The sequence below is a fragment of the Cupressus sempervirens genome, chromosome 8, assembly GCF_028749045.1.
Source record: "Cupressus sempervirens isolate cs-2001-9-10 chromosome 8, ASM2874904v1, whole genome shotgun sequence".
NCBI classification, from domain to species: Eukaryota; Viridiplantae; Streptophyta; class Pinopsida; order Cupressales; family Cupressaceae; genus Cupressus; species Cupressus sempervirens.
The window spans coordinates 174,057,889-174,074,624 of NC_143125.1; positions in this window are offsets into that span (position 1 = coordinate 174,057,889).

Below are 16,736 nucleotides of genomic sequence, written 5' to 3' on the forward strand. Positions count from 1 at the left end.
TGGTCTACGATGCAAAATCTATACAGGCTCAACGCTAGTAGCCATGCCCTATCTACAATAAAGAATGTAATTAAATGGGATTAACACAAACATTTTTCAAGAATGCATTGATATTTAATCAAATAGAAAGCACCTAATTACCTTTCCTTTGTCAATGTGTGCTGGCTCACCCCCCACACTTTGTCCCCCTAGGACAAGTGGTACCTGAAAGATAAAAGAAAGATTAGCAACCATATATGCTACAATATCAAATAGAAAAAAAAAATGCAAACACAACATAATGTACCGTAGATGTCTCAAGGCCAAATGAAATGGCTGAGAGCATGGCATAATCAATCTGTCTGAGCTCCTCCTCGATCATCAACTAAACATGAATGAAGATCACATACATATAAAAATAGGTATGGCTTAAAAATTTAAATTAATCTATTATAAAAATTAGCTTTAAATCACATATGTCATAACAAAAAGTATAATCACATACCAACACCGAAGGAGTCCTTGCCTCTACATTCCCCTCCTCTCTCGCATTGGGGTTTGTAGCCTCTGTACATGTGTGTGGTGTATCCTCGTCTAATACAAAATGATGCTCAGGAAGATCACCTATGGGACCTAGAAAAATATTATTGCATGTAATGTAAGTGTGAGGCACACAAACATGTAATGAGCTAGCTGATGATAAACTGGCACTAGCATCATCAACATGAGGAGGCAAGACTGACCTGGCTTTAGATATCATTAGGCTACTCAGCCTATGAATGGCTCTGATGGTTTGAGAGCTAGCCTTTTCCATAATATTTGGATGCTACACTCAAGGAGGGGGGGAGATATCAGTTGGGGGGACAAAAGTGCCAGCTTTCTTTCCCTAGGAAGAGGGTCTATCTCGAGGAGCTCCTAGTCCTAAGCCCATGTTGGGCTTCATGCTCCAATAGTTCACTTTAAGTTTCAACACAAATTTTGCATATGATTTTATAAGGAAATAAAATGGTATATCCAAATTGCCATGTGGAGGGATATCAAAGACCATCCACCAACGATCCCAAAAGCTTACATGTATGGCATCATTTGTGCACCATTTAATCGATAGTTTGGATTTTTTTGGTTGATAAACCCATTTTTGGGTTTGCAAAAAGGCTAGCCAAATCCTCTTTGGTTATATTGAGGGCTACAACCTAATCATAGTCCAAACCATCATCAAACATCTTGTGCATTTCATCACGCCAAAAAAGAGCGACATTTTGTTGGTTCATAAGGGTTTCAATGTTATCTACTATGGTGTTTAATGTGGATAACATAGGAGCCAATGCGGGTACATTATTATATGTTCTATGCAAACCTCTCAATTTGGTGAGATTTTCATTTATCAAATCCTTGATTTGAGGAGGGTTTTGAGGCAGTAGAGGATCATTTGGTGGACAATTTTTTGGGGATACTGGATCGTTTGGTGGGGGGTTACAAGGAATATTATTCTCGGCATTAGTGTCATCATTTTGATCAGCCATTCCTATTGAATTGCAAAACATAATATATATTTAAAAAAATCTTAATTTTAACAATTTTTTTCAAAACTAGATTCAACTAAAACAAACAAAATCATGCTAAAATCTATTGAATTTAGGTTAAAAATGAGTTTTTTAAATTTAAAAAAATGCCTTGATATCCGATATCCAATTGTATATTTGATATCTGATCACGGTGCAAATATTGTGTTAGATTATGGTGACTGATCAGGAAAGTACTGTGTATACTCCATAATTAGTGGGGTTCCTCGATTTTTTTTTGGTACTATTCATAGATTCACCATTCATAGATTCACCACTAAAGTTATGGCTAATTTATGGCCGACATGTTATAACCCTAAAGCGGTTTAATACTTGTATAAAAGGTTTTAGGGTTGGGTATTTTCATTATGTTGTGATGCAAAATTGCTTCCTGCGGTGGTATTGAGCTGTAAGGGATTACAAACTGTAATCAAGTTGTAATCACTGGATTGTAATAAGACCGGACTTGCTATTTGGTGGACGTGGCCCAGGGATTAGGTGAACCATGTTAAATTTTGGTGCCTTGTGTTCATTTCTGTGTGATCTATTATTTTTCTGTTATTGGTTATATTTGCATGTAGTTTTTATTTTTTGTCTGTGGTTTTATCCTAACAAGTGGTATCAGAGTGAGGTTCTCTTTCAGTTATCCTCTGTAGGAAAGTCTCACGATTGAGTGAGAGCGATGGCAGATGAGGGTAAGCTGAGGGTTGATAAGTTTAATGGGCAGAACTTCTAGTTATGGATGATGCAAATGCAAAATTATCTTTATCAGAAGGATTTATGGAAGCTGTTGGAAGGCAAAGCCAAGAATTGGGGATCTATGTCAGATGTTAAATGGGATCTTTTGGACAGCAAGGCACTTGGAAGCATTTGGTTATGCCTGGCACCATTGGTGGCATTTAATATTACAAAAGTGAAGATGACAGAAGAGTTGATGAAAACCCTAGCGACACTATATGAAAAGCCCTCCACTTCAAACAAAGTATTTCTCATGAAGTGTTTATTTAATATGAAAATGGCCGAAGGTGGATCTGTTGCAAATCAAAATGAGTTTAATACTATTACTAGTTAGTTATCTTCTATGGGTATCAATTTTGATGAAGAAATTAGGGCTCTCTTCATTTTGTGTTCTTTGCTTGAAAGCTGGAATGGCTTGGTAATGGCTGTGAGTAATTCTATTCCTAGATCTAGGACCCTAAAATATGATGATGTGATCGGTGTTGTCTTGAGTGAGGAAACTCATAGGAAATCCTCAGGTGGATCTACATCAAGAAGTGCTTTGAATGCACAAAGTATGGGTAGATCAACTGAGAGAGGAAGTAACTCTAGAAATCGTGAGAAATCAAGAGGAAAGTCAAAGGGGAAAAGGTCTCAATCGAGAGGATCGAACGATTGTTGGTACTATGGGAAACTAGGTCATAAAAAGAAAGATTGCTAAAATCGAAAGAAAAATAAAGGAGATAAATCAGATGGAGATGAGGAAAATGTGGTAAGTAACAAATCCGAAGAGGATGCTTTGCTTCTACCTTTAGAAAGTGTTGATGATTCATGAGTTTTAGATTCTGGTGCTTCATTTCATGCTACACCTCATAGAGGTTATTTCATTGATTATGTCCAAGGGGATTTTGGGCTTGTTTATTTGGGGGATAATGAACCCTATCAAATTGTTAGAAAGGGAAAAATTAAGATTAAGTTACAGAATGAGAATCATTGGCTACTACATGAGGTAAGACATTTTCCAAGGCTGAGTAGGAATTTAATTTTAGTGGGGCAACTCGGTGATGAGGGTTGTGTAGTTACTTTTAATGATAAAAATTGAAAGGTTTTAAAAGGTTCCCTTGTAGTAGAAAAAGGTGTGAAAGTAGGCACCTTATATCTTTGTACAGGTCATATTGTTCCTTCTACTTTGATTGTTTCAGAGAAAAATGAATGTTCAGGAACAATTGCTACAGTTGAGCAAGGAGAACAAATAGCTGCTGTAGATTCTGATACAGCACTGTGGCACAATAGACTTGGGCACATGAGTGAGAAAGGTATGCAAGTAATTCATTCAAAGAAAGTTTTACCAGGTCTAAAATGTGTTAATATGGATTTCTATGAAAGTTGTGTGTATGGAAAACAAAAGAGAGTGAGTTTTGTAAAGATTGGGAAGGAAAACAAAAAGGAGAAATTAGATCTTGTGCATACAGATGTATGGGGACCAGCTCAGGTATCTTCCCTTGGTGGCTCTCATTATTATATTACATTTATTGATGACACAACTAGAAAAGTATGGGTTTATTTCCTTAGATAAAAATCTAATGTATTTCAAACTTTTAAGAAATGGAAATGCTTAGTTGAAAATGAGACTGGTAAGAAATTAAAATGTCTCAGATCTGATAATGGTGGTGAGTATTGCAGTCGTGAATTTGAAGATTATTGCTCCACTAATGGTATTCATAGACAAAAAACTATTCCAAGGACTCTATAGGAAAATGGAGTGGTTGAACGCATGAATAGGACTATAATGGAGCACGTAAGGAGCATGAGGTTGCATGTTGGGTTGCCCTTGCACATGTGGGTGGAGGCTATCAATACTGCAGTATATTTGATTAATAGAGGTCCCTCTACTCCTTTGGGCTGTGGTATTCCAAAGGAGGCATGGACTGGTAAGAAGGTGAGTTATTCTTTTCTCAAGACCTTCGGTTGTGAAGCTTTTGCTCATATAGACTCTAAAAATAGAACCAAGCTAGAAGCTAAATCAAAGAAAGGTGTCTTTGTTGGATATGGCATTAATGAACTTGGTTATAGGCTTTGGGATTTTGAAAATCATAAAATTGTAAGAAGTTGGGATGTCATATTGAATAAGAAAGTGTTGTACAAAGATCTGTTGCAGCAACATGAGAAGAAAGAAGATGATTATGTAGTGTTGGATGATACTCCAAAAGCTGATGTTCTAGCCATTCCTCATGATGTGCAACAACCACAACAACAAATACTACACACACCAGTGAATGTTAGATGGTCAACGAGCAAATTAGACCTCCACAAAGATTTTCTCCCTCTTTGTATTCTATTTTACTTACTGATGCTGGTGACCTAAAAGTTATGATGAAGCTGTGTAGGTGGATACTAAGATTCAGTGGGAGTCTGCAATGAAAGATGAAATGGACTCTTTGCTAAAGAATAAGACATGGGATTTGTGCAATTTGCTTGTAGGTAAAAAGGCTTTACAGAATAAGATGGTTTACAGGTTGAAAGAAGAGGAAGGAGGTAAGAAAAGATTTAAGGCCAAGTTAGTTGTAAAAGGATTTGCATAGAAAAAGGGAATTGATTTTGATGAGATATTTTCTCTTGTTGTTAAAATCACTTCTATCCATATTGTTTTAAGTCTTGTGGCTACTGAAGATTTGCATTTAGAGCAGCTAGATGTTAAAACAACCTTCCTTCATGTTGATTTGGATGAGGAAATATATATGGCTCAGCCACTAGGATTTGAGGTCAAAGGTAAGGAGAACTTAGTGTGCAAATTGAAGAAAAGTTTATATGGCTTGAAGCAAGCACCTCGGCAATGGTATCTAAAATTTGACAGGTTTATGCATGAGCATGGCTATAACAGGTGTCATTTAGGTTATTGTGTTTATTTTAAGAGGTTGGATGATGATAGCTACATTATTTTATGTTTATATGTTGATGATATGCTTATAGCTAGGTCTAACATGGATCATATTAAGGGGCTGAAATGCCAGTTAGCACATGCATTTGCTATGAAGGATTTGGGGGCAACAAAACAAATCCTTGGTATGAAGATTTGCAGAGATAGGAAGAACAAAACATTAACGCTATCTCTGGCTGATTATGTTGAGAAGGTATTGCAACATTTCTTTATGGAGAATGTTAAAGCTGTCAGCACACCTTTACCTGGTCATTTGAAATTGACTAAGGAGATGTGTCCTAAGACATAGGAAGAGGAGGATAAGATGTCAAAGGTACCCTATGCTTCAACTATAGGAAGGTTAATGTATGCTATGGTATGCACTAGGCTAGATATTGCACATGCAGTGGGAGTCGTTAGTAGGTATAAGAGTCATCTAGGATTTGAGCATTGGAATGCTATCAAGTGGATTCTTAGATATTTGAGAGGAACATCCAATAAGTGTTTACACTTTGGGGGCTCTACTATTGATTTGCAGGGCTATGTTGACTCAGATTTGCCAAGGGATATTGATACTAGGCGGAGTACTATAGGTTATGTCTTTACTGTTGGTGGGGCAACTATGAGCTGGGTTTCTAGGTTACAGAAGATTAATGCTCTATCCACTACAGAGGCAGAGTATGTTGCTGCTACAGAGGCAGCCAAGGAGATGATATGGCTTCAGTTCTTCTTGGAAGAATTGGGACATCCTCAGAAGGATAATTATTTGTTCACAGATAGTCAGAGTGCCATTCATCTTGCAAATAATTCAGCTCTGCATTCTAAGACCAAACACATACAGTTGCGGTACCATTTCATTCGGTTAGTTTTGGAGGATGGACAGCTAAAGCTAGAAAAGATACATACAAATGACAATTCAACAGATACGTTGACAAAGGTTGTAACAAGGGAAAAGTTGAACTCCTCTTCAACTTCGGTTGGTCTTTTAGATTGGACATGAATAAAAGAACAACAGAGTCCAAGGTGGTTTGATCCAGTGGGAGCCCTATGTGGTAGTGGTATTGCTACATGATCAGTCTCCAAGTGGGAGATTGTTGTTTAGTGTGGAGCCTGATCAGTCCCCAAGTGGGAGATTTTTAGATTATGGTGACTGATCAAAAAAGTACTATACATACTCCATAATTAGTGGAGTTTTCAATTTTTTTTTTGGTACTATTCGTAGATTTGCCATTCGTAGATTTGCCACTAAAGTTATGGCTAATTTATGGCTGACATGTTATAACCCTAAAGTGGTTTAATACTTGTATAAAAGGTTTTAGGGTTGGATATTTTCATTATGTTGTGATGCGAAATTGCTTCTTGCAACGGTATTGAGCTATAAGGGATTACGAACTGTAGTCAGGTTGTCATCACTGGATTGTAATAAGATCGGACTTGCTATTTGGTGGACGTAGCCCAGGGATTGGATGAACCACGTTAAATCTTGGTGCCTTGTGTTCATTTCTATGTGATCTATTATTTTTCTGTTATTGATTATATTTGCATGTAGTTTTTATTTTTTGTCCGTGGTTTTATCCTAACATATTGGTCCCCAAATATGCGAAATAAGGGCTTGCAAGTCTATGATTTTTTTTTTTTATGTAATGTCATAGGTATTGGATATCTGATATAATATCAGATATTTGATATTCACCGCATATATTATATAATATACTACTTTTTAATTATATATTATATTATAATATATTACATTTTTATTATTATATTATATTATATATATATTATATTACATTATATTATATATTATATTATATATTTATTTTTATATATTATATATTATATATATTATATTACATTATTATATATTATAATATAAAATATTATATTATATTATTAAAATATTATAATATTATTATTATAATATTATATTATTATTATAGTATAATATTATACTATTATAATATAATATTTTTATATTATTATAATATAATAATAATATTATTATAATATAATAATAATATTATTATAGTATAGTATAATAATTATAATTATTATATTATGATAATATTATTATGTTAATTATCGGATATCCGATAAGGTTCGGCCTTACTTTCCAAGTTTGGTACCTGGATAGGTGAAAAAAAGTCAGAGTGGATTTTGAAGCACTTTTAGACATCTTCAAACTCTATTTTTTTCACATCACCACTTTTTGACACACCATGATCTTGCACATACCTGGTCTTGGGTACAAATAAGCTCACCCATTTTTTAATTCACACAAATATCTATAAACTATTACATCTTGAGTTTTATCAATAGGAAGAGGGAGGGATGGATAAATGGGTGAGAGAAGTGGGGAGGAGGTCGAGAGAGAGAGAGAGAGAGAGAGAGAGAGAGAGAGAGAGAGAGAGAGAGAGATGTATCTTAGGCAAGATAGAGGAGGTGAGAGAGATGGAAAGATTGAGGGAGATATAGAGGGATAAATAGAGATTGAAATAAGGTGAATTTGAGAGAGGAAAAGTTGGAGACATACAAGATATAGATAGAGAGCTCAAGAGATGGGAAGATCAAGATAAAGGTTCTATGAGAGAGGGGCAAAGAAGGTGAGGATATAACTAATAAAGAGATGGGGTAGCTAGAGATAGGAAAAAGTTAATATGGTAATGTGTGTGTGTATGTGTGTGTGTGTGTGTGAGAGAGAGAGAGAGAGAGAGAGAGAGAGAGAGAGAGAGAGAGAGAGAGAGAGAGAGAGATGTAACTCAAGAAAGATGGATGTGAGATAGATGACTAAAGAAGGTGAAGAGAGAAGTATTAAACAGAGCATGCAGATATAGAGATGACAATAAGAAAAGATAAATACGATTGTGTGTGTGTGTGCGAGAGTGGGAGGGGGACGAACAGAGAGAGAAACATACATAGAAGAAAAATATAATAAGAGCATTGTCTCTATTTCCTATCTTTTTCTAAATATCTCCTACTCTCTCCTTGTATGAAACTTTTACTATTTATATCTATTTACTATTTAATTCTCAAACAAAACTATTTAGTTTTCCTATAATTATTTAAATATTATTTTATATCATATTTATATTTCATATTTTGAATACATAAAATATATAATAAGTATAATTTTACATTTTAATATAAATAATTTTTGAGAAAAATATTTAAATATCTAATTTAATATCTTCTATAAATTTTTACAGTATTTACATCATATAAGAAATCAGGCCACTAGTGGTTGTTTGCAAGAAAGGACATAAAATGTCAACTTTAAAAAATAATGAAAAGCCTAGCCAAATGATCTGATTGTTGCATACAACAAAAGTATCTTACAACATCTGTAATTTATAAGTAGTACTTGAAAATTAGTACAATTAATGTATTTTCAAACTCTCTCTCCAAGTTTACCTATATTTATCTTCCTATCTCTAATTGGACTTTCTATACTTGTACATGTTCCATCTCTACCTACCTCTCTTTCCTCTTTCTCTTTTGCACGCTATCGTTCTCTCCATGTACCTCCCTCACTCTCTATTTTAATTTATCTAACTTGAATTATAACAAAAGAAATTTTACTTTTATATAATATTATTTATTGAAAAAAGTTATTAAAGTTATAAAATTGTACATGTACAATTAGATATATAAATAGATGGATTTATTGAAACATAAAATTGTGTCAAAAGGTCTTTTGTCTATAGGTGTAGTTGCTTGGTTCCTCTTTTTCTATACAAAGGCTCTAACATCATAAGGGATGAAATTGAGATTGTGCCTTAGATGATTTTTTTGTGGAATGGATACACCTTAATTTTTGACTCTTAACATAAGCTAAACTCTCAACAACAAATAAAACATAAAATTGCATATCTTAACAAGTGATGCAAAGCGTCAAAGTTCCTATCAATAGTATAATACATTTAAATATTAAAAAATGTATAGGGATTTGTGATTTGAATGGGGAAAATTTTGAGCACTTAGATTGCACTCTTATAGAGGGTGCTCCTTAGAAAAATATTATTTAAGTTGTACATGCACTATCATTAAAATCATTCTCCTATCTTCAATTTTTTTGTTTAGTTTATGTCTTAAATAATGTGCGTGAGTTGGATTGCGATCATTTTGTTTGAAAAATGTATAAATCTATTATGCTTGTTTTTAGAAAGTCTTTAAAGAACCATCTTATTGTTGTAATAAGTAACATATCAATACTAACATCATTAATTTGAAAAAAAAAAAATGGTGAAAATTTATATATATATAAATAATAAAAATTGGTTCAAAAAGGGCTCCAGGAGATAAGAACCAATGAAGAAAAACTCTGGTCATTACAAAAAATGAAAGTAGAAGAAAAAACATTGCATTATATGAGAGAGTATTAAACACTATGAGCCCCAAATCCAAATCCCAAAAGACCTTACATCAATGCTCCAAGAGGAGAGAGCTGATAAAAAAGACTCCAAAATCATGCCTAAACCCCAATCCATAGAAAAATGACAACATTAAAAAGATTACATGTTGAATACATTATGATTGCTCAAAAGCCCAAATCTCATATGAAGACACGAGTGAATCTAACCATTAACAAGTGCAAGAGTAAATGCCACAAAGTAGAGCCCAAAAATTACCATTAGTGTTCTTCATCTACAATACAACAATGAGACTGTGATGATAAAAAGAAGGTCATCCAATAAAAATACAAGCCCACCATGTTCCTAAACTATATATGAAATCTCAAAATAATAGGTGAGATCCATAAAACAATAAACATATGTAACTAGAGAGAAATCTAAACAATTTTTCTCTAACATCCTTCAATGCTAGTAGTTGCCAAAATAAGAATAACGAGGAACCAAAATGAACACCCAAGCTAGAAAAGTTCTAAAGAGTTCTTTTGTAATGATATTAACTAGATCAAGGAAGTCAATAAGATTAAGTGGAGAAAGTAAAGAATTAATAATAACTCCATCAGTACCCACATTGGCCATATAATCAGCTAAAAGATTGCCTTCTCTATAAGTATGCAAAATGTAACATTCAAAAATTGAAACAAGAAGATACTAGATTTGATGCATTATATACTGAATGGACTAGTTATACACATGAAATTTGATACATGCATTAATAATAATGGGTGAGTCCCCTTCCACATACAAACTAGATATAGAGAATGATTTTGCAAGTTACAAACCAAAGAGTAAGGCTAAGGCTTCAGCTTTGTTATTAATACTTGGAGGGAGAGGAGAAGATTTAGTTGCAATCACTTGACCTATAAAATATCTAATGACTATACCATAACCAGATTTACATGGATTCCCCCTAGAAGCCCCATCAAAATTGAGTTTATAATAACCCTTACTTGGGGTGATCCACTTAGTTTGTGCTCGGATCAAAGGTACCTTGGATTGGAATTATGAAGTTGGTAGATGAGGAAAGATTAAGCCTTGCTAATGTTGAATAACATAGTTGTCCTAGGAAGAAAACACATGATTACCCATGTACATACTTAGTGTAGTATTAACAAGCTTGATAATTGATCTTTCTAGTCCTTTCAAAATTTGGGAGATTAGAGATAAAATTTGTCTAAAAATTCTCTTATTTCTCTCCCACCAAATGCTCCAGATCATAGAGGAAGGAATACCCTTCCAAAGACAAGAAACTTTTTATTCAGTGTGTACAATTGACCATGTTTGAAAGAGATGGCATGTGGAATTAGGTAGTGGCATAGAAAAAATAAGCTTACTAAGAATAAAATGCAACAATCTTGGGCAAAAAGGTAATTTAAGAGGAGGTGATTTGTTGTTTCCACATATTGCTGACAAAGTACACAATTAAAGGGATTATAAATATTTAGTCTATGAAGACAATCACTTGTTAAGATCCAATGCTTTAATGCAAGCCATGATGCAAAATATCCTAGTTTTGACATAAATGAATTGTTCCAACATAATTTAAAAACATGATATGTGGTCTGATTATGTTGATTTTTTTGAAGGGCTAAGTATCATTTCTTATCAGAGTATTTTCCATCTTTGGTTGGGGCCCAAAAGAGGTAATTTGGCTGATTAGAAATAAATACATTCCTTTTAACTAATATTTGTTTCAAAGGAGCAACCTAATTATGAGATATAGGGAGAGTTGATGGATCTTTCCAAATAACCAATCATGTAAAACTTTATATAGGTGAGACATAATTAGAGAAAGATGTTCCCCAAGCTTGTTTCACTATATTTGAAAATTCCTTTGAAGATTCAATAGATGAAAGGGGAGGGAATCCATTCCAAGAATCAAACTAGAAGTTGACACTTTTCTCATTATGCACTTTGCAAAATATGAATGAAGTAATAACTTCACTAGAGGTCATCATGTGATCCTAGGTAGCAGAGCCCCTTGGTAGATCTAGGGTAGTTAAAATCCCAAAGGGTTCCATGTTTTCCAAATATTTCTCTTGTAAAAGTAGACACCATTTGGAAAAGAGTTTTTCATACATCTGCCACACCAATTTAGCACCAAAAGCTCTATTCTATTAGTAATGTTGTGAAGTCCCACATCTCCAATTTTCAAAGAGCTTGACATGATAAAAATAGAAATAAAGGGAATTTTCTTTTGTCCATTCAAATTTTCTAACTAAAGAAATGAGTGGATAAAAGCTTTAGTTTGGGAGATGATACCTTTAGGAGCTTGCAAAATGGAGAAATAATAATTTGGAATGGATGAGAGAACAATTTTAATAAGAAAAATTCTACTTGAGAGAGATAACCAATGAACCTTCGATGCACTAATTCTATTTTTGATATGATCAATAATAGATTTCCAATAAGAAGATTTGTTTGAACCCATGAAATAGGGACCACCAAGATTAGTAGAAGGAAATTGGTCAAGGGGGAAACAAAGCAATTGAAGTATCCTTTGAGAAACCAATTGAGAAGTATGAAAGACATAATTCTTTTATTTAGCTACATTAACACATTGCCTTGAAACTTGCATATATAAATCAATGAATTTCTTCACATTTTGTGCTTCTTGATATGAAGATGAACCAAAGAGTAATGTACCATAAAAAAGGAGAGTGATTTATGGATAAGGATGTACCAACTATGTTAATACCTTTCCACAAACCCTTTTGATTAAAAGTGTTAATAAGTCTGTAGAAGGCTTTCGCCATAATGATAAACAAGAATGGAGAAAGAGGATCACCTCGAAAAGCTCCTTGAGAAGAGGAAAAAAACCCTATTGATGCTCTATTGATGAGAACAAAAAAGTGTGCACCTGAGATGCAAGCTTTAATCCATTTACACCAACTAGGAGAGAAACCAAATTGACGAAGGACTAGGAGTAGAAAAGACCAATTTAGTTTATTATATGCCTTCATCATATCTAATTTGGCAACAAAGGTTGCCACATTATGTTCTTTGATGGTGTGAAGAGTTTCATGGGCTATTATGACTCCCTTAGTTGTTTCTTGACCAGAAACAGAGCCCCATTATTCCATTGAAATAATCTTTGGGATGATAGACTTAAGTTGCAAATAGATTTTTTAACAACTAAAAAATTAAATAAATTCTAAAATTAACTTAAATGTGAAAATTATGTAAGACAATTTAGTGTAAAATTGACAATATGATCTTTTTTTTTTTTAAAGTCATTGAATATTATTAATATAATTTATTTTCTATTAATCAAAAATTATGAAGTTAAATAATATGTTAATAAATCATGTTTATTAATTTAATTACATTTAATTCTAATATTTTAAAAATGCACAAGTCAAAACAATACTTTTAAATTTTTTTAACAAACCTAATTATGAAAAGATAAAGTTGTTAATTCAACGATTGACATAAAGTTGTCATTAATGGAATGACATTTTTGAAATGTTTTCAAAAAATTTAATTAACATGTGGCAATTGTAAAAAGATGAAGTTCTCATTAATAGATGACATAAAGTGCCATTAATGATATGACAAGACATTATATTTTGTATTTTTGTTGAAGGAAATTGATTTTGGTCCATACCAGAATTAGGATAGGCCAATAGAACTGGTGAAATAAGTGAATTATAAATTGTTGAAAAATAAATAAAAGATGTAAACATTTGAAGTTCTATTTAAATTTTTAAATTCTATCATCTAATTGGTCAATTTAATTACGCCGAGAGGTGTTCTATACAATCATAGCACAAATACCCAGCACGAGAATATGTCAAAAAAGATTCTCCATCAATAAAAAAGAATTTTTATGCCGAGAGGTGTTCTATACAATCACAACACAAATACCCAGCACGAGAATATGCCAAAAAAGATTCTTCGTCAATAAAAAAGAATTGGGAGCGGTTACAAACTTCCAAATTAAATATTAAAAAAGAATTCTCAAAATAATAGATGGCCAAAATAATAGGAAGCCAAATGGAGGCTGAAATAATAGGGCCCGAAAAAGTAGGACCCGAAAAAATAGGGCCCGAAAAAATAGGGGCGAAATAATTTCAATATGATTTTTTTTTTTTGTTAAATATAATTTTGCATGCACATTCATGCTTTTTTTTGCAGGGAGTGAGGGAATTTGAAACAAATTCCTGGAATGTGAAGAGACGTCTGTTGGGGGATATGAGGAGCCTCTCAGAAGTTATAAAACCAAGGCTCCTCATTTCAATTTCAATTTATGTTTTTGCAGGAAGGAAGAGGTGGAGGTCATTGGAGGATTAGATTGGAGTTTTTGAATAGGCGTAGATTGAAGTTTTGGAGTAACATTTTTGCAGGTGAGATTTCTATTTTTTATTTACATTTTCATTTAGGTTTAGATGTAGATATAAATTAAAATTCAAAATTAGTTATAATATTCTACTTTGATTTAGATTTCAATTTTAATTAATTTCATTTAGATTTAGAATTCTATTCATAACTATTTAGGCTTGCATTTAATAGTTTAGTCTTGCATGTTTGATTTAAATTTAGATTTGTATTCAAAATCTATTTGATTTATATATTTTATAATACTTTCCATTTACATATTTTAAAAGTGCATGTTTCAAATTAGTTTTATATTTGCATGTTTCATATTAGTTTTAGATTTGCATATTTCAAAATAGTTTTGGTTTGCATGTTTTAGATTTGAATGTTTCACAATAGTTTTACATTTGCATGTTTCTAAGTATTTATATTTTCATGTTTCAAAGCATAATTTTATCATTAATTTGGATGAGAATGCCACCATATCAATACAATTTATATTTTATTAAAGTAAATCATATATTTAGTATACATTTTATCATTATTGAATTATAAAATAAAATAAAATTCTCGAAATAATAGCTAGCCAAAATAATATTAAGCCAAATGGATGCCGAAATAATAGGACCTAAAAAAATAAGGCTAAAAAAATAGAAACCAAGAAAATAGGGCTGAAATAACTTAATTAAAATTTTAAATATAAAACATTTTCTTTTTGTCAGATATATTTTTGCATGCACATTCATGCTTATTTTTTGTGAGGAGTGGGGGAATTTGAAACAAATTCATGGAATGTTAAAATACATCTATTGGGGGATATGAGGGTTCTCTCATAAATTATAAAACAAAGTCTCCTCATTTCATTTTTATTTTGTGTTTTTGCAAGGAGGAAGAGATGGAGATTATTGGAGCAATTAGAGTATTTGAATAGGAGTAGATTAAAGTTCCATATAGTTTAGCCTTGTATGTTTGATTTAGATTTAGGATTCAAAAACTATTTGATTTAGATATTTGATAATACATTTCTTTTGCAGATTTTTAATGTGCATGTTTCAATTTAGTTTTACATTTCCATGTTTTACATTAGTTTTAGATTTGCATATTTCAAAATACTTTTGGTTTCCATGTTTTAGATTTGTATGTTTCATAATAGTTTTATATTTGCATGTTTCAAAATATTTATATTTTTAATGTTTCATAATTTAATTTAATCATTGATGTGGACAAGAAGGTCACCTTATCAATAAAATTTGTATTTTATTAAAGTTAATGATTAACTTAAAATAAACGAATCATATATTTAGTTTATATTTTGTCATTATTTAATTAGATTATATATGTGTTTTATTTAAATATTTTTCATACTATATATAGATTTTTATTAATATTTATGTTTGTAATGTTTGAAAAGTGGAAGACAATGCCACCATATTTTAGACATTACAATCTAACTATTTCATTTGAAATAGTTTTGATTTTTATTTATGTTATTTTGAACATTATTCATTTGAAAGAATTTATGTTAACTATTAATACTTTTTTATTATGATTAGTTCCATATGTTGATTTTTGTTTATAAGTTTGTAGGTTACTATTTGAGTTATGGATACCTCGAATAGAGAATCAAACATTATTGGGTACTAGAGCCTAACTACTGCAATGATCTCAAATGATTTCTTCAAGATTGAGTTTGACAAATGCCTACAAATAATTAAAGAAGCACACACAACTATAATTAAAGTTGTAGAGAAGCAATATTTCCAATTGACTATGTTGAGGAAATGGAAGAAATGCATATGGAAGATGCATAAAAATTACTGTGTGACACATCTACAAAAGTGGATGGGTTTCCCTCAATGATGAAAGAAGTATTTAACTATCATTGTTCAAATAAAGGTCACAAAAGAATCCTAAACATTGAAGAATGTGACATGTATTTAGACCATCACAGATATATTTTTTGTATATAGTTCATTCTTGTCTCCAATTTCAAATTTTTACTTCTAATTAGTTGTATTGGCAATTTTGTTTCCCCATTGTTCAATGTAACTTTCATGGAGAAGAGAACAAGACAAATATTTTTTAATTGTTGTACAAAAAATTTCTTCAATGGATGTGGCTACTAAATATATTAATTAAGAAAGAAAATTGTAAGTCTAAATAGATTCCTTAATGATAGGGAGATTTATTGATTACAATTCTTAATCATTGCAATAAAAATTGCATTAACATTATTAAAAATTCAACAATATATAATGTTCTCACATCATCATGGAGAAATAATTTTCATAAAATTGACTCTTATATATTCTTTCACACTTTTAACATCATCTGAATTATTCTGTTGGGACTTATAACTTCCCTTTCATGAATTAATTTTTCCACTATTTGAGTCATTTGTATAACATATATCCCAAATTTGACCATACTTGTACTCCAAATACTCCAACACTACACCTAAATCTCATACTTCCCTTAACCCTGTCCCTTATTTTAGTGTAACAATTAACCACTTATTAACCCTAACCATAACACCGAGTGTCATATAAATGAAATTGTAAACCTTGGATCCTAACTTTAACTCTTACTCTATATATGATTGTACTAATCATTTAGTAAATTATATACCTTAGCCTAACCCTATATGTACAAGTAACTAGAAATAATATTATATTTTTTATAAGTGATAATATGTATATACACACACCTAGAGAGAGAGAGAGAGAGAGAGAGAGAGAGAGAGAGAGAGAGAGCATACTTGTAAAAAAGAAGGAGCTAATATTATGTTTCTTATAGAGGCATGTTTTATGTAGAGAGAGAGAGAGAGAGAGAGAG